Below are 9,863 nucleotides of genomic sequence, written 5' to 3' on the forward strand. Positions count from 1 at the left end.
GAAAAACCGTCTTCCATGAAACTGGTCCCTGGTGCCAGAGAGGTTGGGGACCGCTGCATTAAACCACTGACGTCTCTGGCACTGACTCCAGGCTCTCGCTTAGGTTGAGGCTCAGCACTACAAGGCTTGTAGGCCTGTGGGGTGCAGCCCAGCACTAGCTTTTGTTAAGAGATCCCCAGTACAGTGTTTTTAATCACAAGTACTTAAACTTGTCAATAGCGTATATTTAATTTTACTGATATCGACCCATGTATTGATATTATATACATTTCGATTCACTTGGGGGTTCACATGGTGTACCAATTATTTAAAATTTACACTGGAATTAGCTTTAAATCTTTTAAAAAAGATTTTTGTGTTTAGTTAACGTTCAGTTTTGTAACTTTATAGAGGTATACGTTACTTTGGTCAGTCATTATAATTATGCATCAGGGCAAAGTCACTATACTAAGCTTTGGTTTAAAAAAATCAAATCAAGTAAGTAAATTAGTACAAATCTATTTTCATGACTACATAATTTTACAAAGGTAAAAGTTGTAGAAAAATATTAGAAGACACAAATATCTTTTCAAGGACAAGCATATCAAAAGAGTATTCTGGGTATGAAGATTCCTTCTAATAATCAACGTTAATAATTCATGTGGAAATGTTCCCCAATGCAAGTTTGTGTGCCCCATGCATGGTGAGGCCAAACAAACATTGGAGTTTGGAGCAGAGAAAGGTTTATTGCAGGGCCAAGCCAGGAGAACAGGTGGCTCAGGCTCACAACCCCAAACTTCCCCATGGTTTTCGTGGAGAAGGTTTTATAGGCAAAATGTGGAGTAGGGGCTGCAAGGTGTATGACTTTTTTCTGATTGGTTGGTGGTGAGGTGACAGGGTGTTGATTCCCAGAACCTGGTCCTCAGCCTGAAGTTCCCATCCTCCACCAGGGTAGGGGGTCTTAGTTCCTGCAGAAGAACTCAAAGATATTGTTATGTATATCCCTTCAGTGGGGGGAAGGCAGGGAACCAGGACCCTGGACCCTGACCCATTGCTGCACTATTGCTTCTTGACTGTTCCTCCCCTGTTTCTGCATTCCCTCACATCCCTGATTAGCTATTGTTTGAATCTTCCCTTTGGAACTCAAGTAAGATCTAGGAGGCTGAATGAAACCTATTTCCTACAAACAAGAAACTGGGGACACGGAAAGGATTTGTACCTGGGAGGGCCCCAAAGGGTCCTGCGGAATTTCAGAAACATGTCTTTCATGGCCTAATGAAGTATTTTGTTTCTGTTTTGGAGAAGGCAGGGAGAGCAGCTTTCTTAAATTACAAGAAAAAAAAACCCAAATATTTTCTTCAAAATTAATTTTCAAAATGACTTACATGCTTAAAATTCATGTGAAGTTTTACCTTAAATTACCTGGCTAAGTGCTAGAGATACAGAGCCTAGAAATTAAATGGCAAATCAAGGTTCTGGAAAAGCCAATACCAATTTAGAGCTAATGGATATTGAAAAGACCTTGTTTTGCATAATGCAAAAGTATTTTTTAAGAATGAAAAATAGGTCAGAATGGTGTTATAAAATGTAACTTTGCCTTCTTTTGCTAATTGTGAGACAATTTGAGTAACTGGGTTGAACCAGATAAAATGGAATATTCAACCATTTTTGACCTACCAAAAAGGCAATTCATCTGGCTTAACCTAGCACAGACTTAAATATGTGCATAGTATAAACATAGCAGGAACATTTTCAACATTTAAAAAATATCGGTATAAAATATCATGAATCTTTAATGTGTGATAAATTTGCAAGCAGAGTGGTATTCCTCCTGGCATGTTACACTTCTAATGAAATATACATTTATATTCAAATGGAGATTATCTAAATTCATCTCCTTTTCAAACTCTGAAAGTGGCCGCTCTATTATCTACTGAATTTCAGAGAACTCCCTCCCAGTGAATTTGTGTTTCCTGGAATTTTTGCCTCAGACTAACAGCATACCTGGTGGAACATCTGCTAGGAAAAAGGTGCAGCTATGTCCACTTTGAGGTGCTGGGATGGGGGTGGGGAGGATAGCCATTTGACCTTTCCTGTCTGAGGGCTCAGAACTTCATTAAAGCATCCCTTGGGCTTACGGGCATAACCATGAGAAAGACATCATTTGTAATTAAGTCGTTCCCACCGGCGATATTCCTGTTGAACTCCATGATTAAGATACAAATTCAATATTTTAAATGGTCACAAAGCATTTGATAAAAGGTTATTTTGCTTTTAATGCAATGGGTGTGATGACTTTCCAAGGGCCCACTTTTTGTACTCTCACTCTCAAAATGTGTCCTGCAGAGAGACTCTTCAAAGGGCAAATGAAGTAATTAGGCAATAAATTGTTCAAATGTTAAAAGCAGAGATGTTCCAGAAGCTAGTGAGGCCACATGAATATCATACTAAGTGATAAATATCCTCAACTCCTGAGAAGTTAAGTGCCTGCATGTTCTCTGGCTTGTCTGTTGGATTGGTTTCACAGCATCTTTCTTATAATCTATTGTTCCCTCAGTGTGTTTCTTTTGTCCAGAATGCCCAAACTCTTTCTTTAATTTTTCGGTACACTGATGTCTATTTGATTATTAACTAGGTTACTAGGTTATACTCATTTTGCAGTAGGGCCCAGATTTAGTCCCATCTCCTTTGTTGTGCTGTGTTAATTGTTAAGAAACTTCTTCCCCCACTTACAATCCCATATTACTCTTAAGAGCACTCATTGGCCAATTTTATACTACCTTGCTTTTTATTTATATTTTCATGTATTTAGTTTTTTTAAAATCAGGTGTACTGTAAACTCTCTGAGGGGCGATATAATATCTTTGCATCTTCAGTTTCTAGCACACAGCCTTGCTGGTAGAAACTGATCAGAAAATATTTATTGCTGTTGTTGAAGATGACAATGTCATCTTTTTTATTCAGGAGAGACAATAAGAACAAATGAGGAAAGCTAGTTATTGAACAAGCTAGTTCAGGGTATTTTGCATCTAATAGCCAGTGGCATAAATAGTAAATCATCAGAGGTTGATTAATAATTTGTATCATTGTTATTGATCTCATAGAATTAAAGGAAACATAATACATGTTTTTCTTCCATGCTTGGCTGATGAGTGATTGTATAAATGATAATCAACAAAGGTAGAATATTTTACTCTTAAGAAACTAGGTTGACGTTAGTCATAAAATAAGGTTATTGTCTTAGAATTACAATATCAGCCACTTGAATATTGATTTTTTTTTGCTTGTATTTATAGTTACTTTAAATTTAGGCCAATTATAACTATCAATAAATGTAGTCCTTATTGTATTTTCTTCTTGCTCCCTATAACCTTCAGAGGAAAGGATGTCAAGTCTAATTGAGCTGAAGTGATTTAGTCTTCTTAGGGTAAAACGGGTGAATTAGCTAATGCATCAAGGTTGGCATAGGGCAAGACTACTCAGGAGAGACTAAAGTGTAGGGCTTTGATTATTGGGAAGTGAAGGAAAGTAGTCCAGCCTTGTCAGGAAAATGGAGAGAAAGACAGGAGTATATTGTATCAGAAACCTATGGAGAAGAATTTCAAAAGGGAGAGACTGGTAAAGTGCCAAGCTTAGAGACAGTTCTACTAGAGACTAGAAGAGAATATTAACCTAAATACTTAGAACAGCATGCCTCTTAGTAAATTTTGACGTAAGTGGTTTGGAATAAACATCTGGATGTTTTAAAAATTGTCTATATCGGTCTATGCTAAACTTGATAGGTAAAATCTATTTTTTTCTTAATATCACCAGAAATACAGACTTAATTCTTTCTTTACATCTAGGTTTTAGGCAGGCACTAGGCAGTATTTAAAATAGCTAATATACCTATCAATATCTTTATATTCATGTATCTATCATATGTATATCCCTCTCCCTTTTTTTTTTTTTTTTTTTTTTTTTGCATTAAGTTCATTAGAAAGCTCACATGTGGTCTATTTTAAGCACTGAGGAAGTAAAAGGATTTTGGAGGGAGCCTTTGAACAGTTCATGCGGAAATAGTCTTACATGCATTTATCTTAAACTTCCTTTCACAGACTAGTTCAGCCAATTGATTCTACTGTAAATAGGAAATCTGCACTTCTTCCTTAACCACAATCTAGTTGTTCCAACATATGGCTAAATTAAGGCACGAAAGGTTAAATTGGAAGGAAGACTCTTATGAATAAACAAAGAAAGGAAAAAGAGGAAGTAGTTCTCCATTTTCTGTGTAATTGCTACTGGCCTTTTTGCTGAATGCACCACAGTTCTTCAGTAATCCTGCCCTAATGGCAACTAGAGAATATTCGCTTGCTAGTGCAAATGCCTGGTGTTGGATCTCTTTTGAGCTTAAAGGCCGGTAATTTGGGAGCATGAAAAATTTGCAAAGTCGAGGTGCCTATTATCTCATCTTGTATATGGAAAGAAATGTCAGTAACTTTAGAATCTGGTGATCTCTAGGAATTTTTTCCCTATTAATGTTCTCTATTCTAAACTCTGTTTACCCCCTTCCAGTAACCCTTAAATAGAAATAGAAAGTGTTTAGAATGCAAAGTAAGCTGAAACGATTTAATTCAATCCTTTACTTTCTGGAGAAGTAAACTGAGTCTGCTCAGATTAAGGAATTGTCCCCAAAGTTACGCACATATCCTGATGTAAGTCTGTGAATTGTCAGAGCCGCCCATTTCTGCGAATCGGAGTAGTACTTAGGATGCAGTTGTGACCAATGTACTTCTTTTAGAACATAGCTAAGAATTAATTATTTCTTCCTCTCCACTTATTACCTTATACCTCTGTTATGGAACTTTGCACAGCTCAACTCATCAGTTGGGTATATATCTATCTCTCATTATACTGTGAGCACATTGCTCATTCATGTCTAATTCATTCTTAAATCTTCCAGTGTTGCCTCCACCCCATCCCAAGCACAGTGCCTTGGCCACGTAGGGGTAGAGAAAAGCTTGCTGAATTGAATCACGTCAAAACCATAGAGAAAGCATGGTAGCAGGGAGAAATCGGAAAGTGATTTCTAGTCGAACTTTTCAGGTTTATCTTTCATTAAAAAATAGCTGTATGTTTTGATTTAAAACCCAGCTTGACTCATTTTTATGCCCTTTATGTCTTCCCTCTTAGTTTCTCTCTTCAGCATCTTAATGCCTTGCCACACAAATGCTTGATCTTTCCTGCTGGTTGGAAATTACCATGTCAGTAATCTGTTGACTCTGGAGGGAAGTCTGAAATGTTTCTCACACCTGTCACCTCTTTTTCATTTTGAATATGCCGTTCTTATTTGATCCCTACTCTTTTGTCGTAGCATCCTGGTGCCTTCCCCGACTTAGTTCTCCTTTGCAGGGGTCCATTTCTACATGCCTGTAATGCTATTTTCCTCTGCCATAGCTCTGAACATAGCACTTCCTTCATCAAAAACTTTTTGATAAGGCTTGCTGGATAGCTGAGTTCAAAAACTTAAGATGTGTATTTAGTTTTGTGACCTATACATTAAAATCTACACTGCTTTACTGTAGTTGGCCTGAGAGTGGCATTCTTTACTCTTTGAATTAACTGCTTTGTTTGGAGGCTATAGAAACTACCTTTGGATCAAGTTGAGTGAATATACCAATAGTGGTCCATCAGACTCTGGCAACTCCTAAAATATAAATTTCATTACTAAATTACTGTGCATGAATGTTTCTTAAACAAATAGGTCTCTGCTGAATGGAATTTTGTACTCCAATTTCATAGACAGTCACTATGCTCCATTTCTGTATATCTAGGCTCATAAAATAATAGACAAATATTTGTAGAGCAAAAAATATGCTTGATAATTTTGTATTATGGTTTGATCACTTTGTGGATTTTCTTGTGGATAAAAGGCTTTGTGTTATTTGAGTATACTTATTATTTGAGTACTACTATTAGAATTGTGTGCAGAGAGTTCAGAAGCCCCCTCCCTCAACTGGAATATTTGTAAAAAACTAACAAACAGTGTGCATGGCCTTCTTGAGATTCTATTTCTTTTAAAAAGACAATTTTTTAGAGCAGTTTTATGTTCACAGCAAAATTGAGAGGAAGGTATAGAGATTTCCCAAATACCCCCTGCCCGGACACACACAGAGCCTCCCCCATTGTCCACAACCCCATCAGAGTGGTATATTTGTTACAAATGATGAAACTATATGGACACATTCTTATCATCCAAAGTCCTTAGCTTACATTAGTGTTCGTGCTAGGTGTTGTATATTCTGTGGATCTGGACAAGTATATAATGACATGTACCTGCCATTTCAGTATCATAGAATATTTTCAGTGCCCTAAAAATCCTCCATGTTCCACTTATGCATCCCTCCTTCCACCTAACCTCTGGCAACCGCTGACTGAGTTTCCATTTTTAATGCCTCTGGATAATTTAAGAAGCTAACAGTGAGCTTCTGTGAGATCCCATACTGAATGAAAATTTATTGTCCTAGAAGCCACTTAAAAAACACAAATTAGGGAGCTTTAAATACATGTTATTTATTTCAAAATATGTCTAATTTTGTCTAGTTCTATATAGAAGGGGAAAATAATTCAGCATATCAGGGGTATATTCCTGGCTCTTAAATGAGAGTAAAGCTTCATTACTGCCTAGTAGACTGTCATGCAGCCTGCTTCACTACTACTGATATTCACTAACTAACTTCCTTTCAATCTTTATTAATGGTATTATTTTCTCTTTTGTAATTTTGCTATTAAAAATCATGAATTGTTTTAATCAACTACATAACTTAAAGTGAAATTAAGGTTCACAACATTATTTTCATTTCAATGTAAAATATGTATGTCATTTGTGACTACCCTTTTATAAGCTAACTATGAAAATGACTTCTTTCTGCCACCTTTTTTTTTTTTTTTTTTAATAATTAAACTTGAAGCATATTTTGTCTCACTGATTCTTCAAAGTTCTGGCTGTCAAAAGATATCTTTTTCCTTAGAGGAAAAAAGCACTCAAATAATAAAATACTTAATTTTAATGCCTGTATTCTTTCTGTATGCTGGTATTATCAAAGAGTAAGAAAAATAACAGGCCCATGACTGTAATTTCCATTCTTTACTTGACCTCTAGGAATGAAGTAATTTGATGCAATACATGTTTGTTGTTTTGATGGGATGACTATTTTAGTTAAGGTTAATTGACCAATAAGATAACAATCTGTTCCTAATGCTTTAAATCATTTAGTTTGTGTTCTTGTATCAAAATATTCATCAACAGTTGTTCAGGTTATTTTCATTTGTTCAATCATCATGAGATAATGAAATAATAATAGAGTAAAAGCATACATGTATATATATGCTTTTATTCTGTGGCGGGAACTGGGAAAGGGTGCATTACAGTAACTGAATGGTTTTGAGGTCACATGCTTAGTTGAACTTGTACTTTATATATTGGTAAAATGATTCTTCATAAAAGCCTTTGTGTCCTCCTGTCCAACAGAACACATGTTCTGTCAGGGAAAGGTTTATAATTATGAATCTTTGATGCTTGGAAAAATTCCAATTACACAATAATTTTGGAATTCTAATTGTCTTGCTAGGTAAATTTTTGTTGGTTTTTCTCAAAGACATCTTATGATTCTCTCTTCCTAAAAAGTGTTTACTTTTTAGGTTAAAAGGGGCTGTAATCATTTCTGGTTTTTATTGGTACTTGAGGAATAGATTTTGGGAAAAGTCATCCATTTAATCTGCCAAAATACTGAGAGACTTCTGCTTATGCGGTCTTAGAATTTCAGTCTCTATAAAGTGATATTTTAAACCGGATAAAGCTGTTATCATTATAATAGATAAGATTGCTGCCTACCAAGAGGTCTAACCATTTTTAGGAATTAAGAGTGCAGTTACATATGAACAAGAAACAGAAAAGGGCCAGAACTTTAAGTTTTCTTTTGCTCCTATTATTAAGGTATTCTTCATATGAGGGACGAGAAACGATGGAAAATGTAATAGATTTGGAAGTGAATGTTATCTAAATTTTTTGTCTTAAAGAATTACAGCTTTAGCTTCTCTGTCATATACTCCCTTAGCATCCTGAACCCCTTAACATCATATTTTTATGAATTGTTTGATATCTGTCTTCCTTGGTAGAGTTTAGCCTACCCTAGGGCAGAAACTAAGTCCATTTTATTCACTGCTTTATCTTCAGTGCCTACCATGTGGTAAGTTATTGACAAATATTTGACAAGTATCTTAAAAATAAAGTTTATTTTAAAAGTAATAAAAATAGAAAAGAGCGAAAGCTCCTTAACTAAAATGAGGTTTCATGTCCAGGGTGTCTTTAATTGAAGCTTTGAATGACATCGACATTTGAGAGAAAAATGTTTCCCTACCCTAATTTATATATTCCTCCTCCTAAGTCGTCTTCCAGATCTATTAATAAGAAATGGTATTAAATTCCTTTGAGCTGGGATGATCTTACTTATAAACAGAGTGGGAGGCAATGTTAGTGGTATAATTTGAGGGACAGCAAGAAGTAGGTCTGTTCAAAAATAGCTCCCAGCTGGTAGCCAGCGTATTTGGAATCCCCATCATTGGAGTTGTTTTGTTGTTGTTGTTAAAGGGTCTCTAGGAGGACCATTTTAAATTTATATCTTCTGGTCATTATGAAAACAAGATGACATACTACCTCCTTTCTGGGGCAGGACTTGTAATTAGGGGTTATTGTGTGAAAGGTAACATAAACTTTTGATCAGCAAAATAATATATGATGGGCTATCATTTTGTTGGCTAGGCAGAGATTTTCTACCTGAAAAAAATTTGAGAAAGAGAAAAAACATCTCTGAAAAGTTCTCTTAAGCGTCAGGTAAGGATTAGAAGCTATTCCTTTATGGAGGGTAAGCAGAGATTAAACAATATTAGCTACAAGATTATTTGTGGAAAATTTAAGGAAAAAAAGAAAAATGAAATATTCCTGAAGCATGGAAGAACCTGTTGAATATGGACACTCAATGTATTATTTATGTATTTGGATTATGGAATGGGTAGGAATGACAGGGCCAGAGTTTGAAGAGCAGTGATGGGTAGGACACATACAGGAGTGAGGAAGGGGTGTTGCTTAGCAACCCAAAGGCAATCAAGGCAAGGATACCTATTCAGAAGAGATGCCCTGGCTTATGGAATCACCATTTGCCCACTTAGCTAAGCTAGGAAACAAAGGAGAGGTGGGAGATTTTATTTGTTTTACTTAAGGCTGACTGTGATATCGTGATTTATAATAAGCAATGTATCTTTGATATTGGTCCTCATTTCTAAAACCCTTGGAATTCCCCAAGTGATAAGAGAGACAAAGGTGTCTTTTGTTACGTTAATGGGGTGACTTCTGGACAGCAGCTAGGGATGGGGGCTGGTTGTCACTGGAGCCAACCAGGTGATTAGAGGGTTGGGCCTTTCAGTCCCATCCCCTGAGCTCCTGGGAAGGGAGAAGGGGCTGAAGGTTGAATCAGTTGCCAATGGCCAGTGATTTAGTCAATCATGTCTTTGTAATGAAGCCTCCATAAAATCCCCAAAGGAGAGAATTTGGAGCGCTTCCAGGTTGGCCAACACATAGAGTTTGGGGAGAGTGGCACATTCTGAGAGGGTGTGGAAGCTCCCTGAGCTTCCCCACACCTTGCCCTATGTATCTCTTCAGTCTGGCTGTTCCTGAGTTATATCCTTTTAGAATAAACCGGTAATCTGGTAAGCAAAATGTTTCTCTGAGTTCTGTGACCTGCTCTAGCAAATTAATTGAACCCAAGGACAGGGGTTGTGGGAACCTCTGATTTATAGCAGTCAGAAATACAGGTAACAACCTGGACTTCCGCTTGGAGTGTGACGAA

This window comes from Physeter macrocephalus, chromosome 8 (assembly GCF_002837175.3).
Source record: "Physeter macrocephalus isolate SW-GA chromosome 8, ASM283717v5, whole genome shotgun sequence".
NCBI classification, from domain to species: domain Eukaryota; kingdom Metazoa; phylum Chordata; class Mammalia; order Artiodactyla; family Physeteridae; genus Physeter; species Physeter macrocephalus.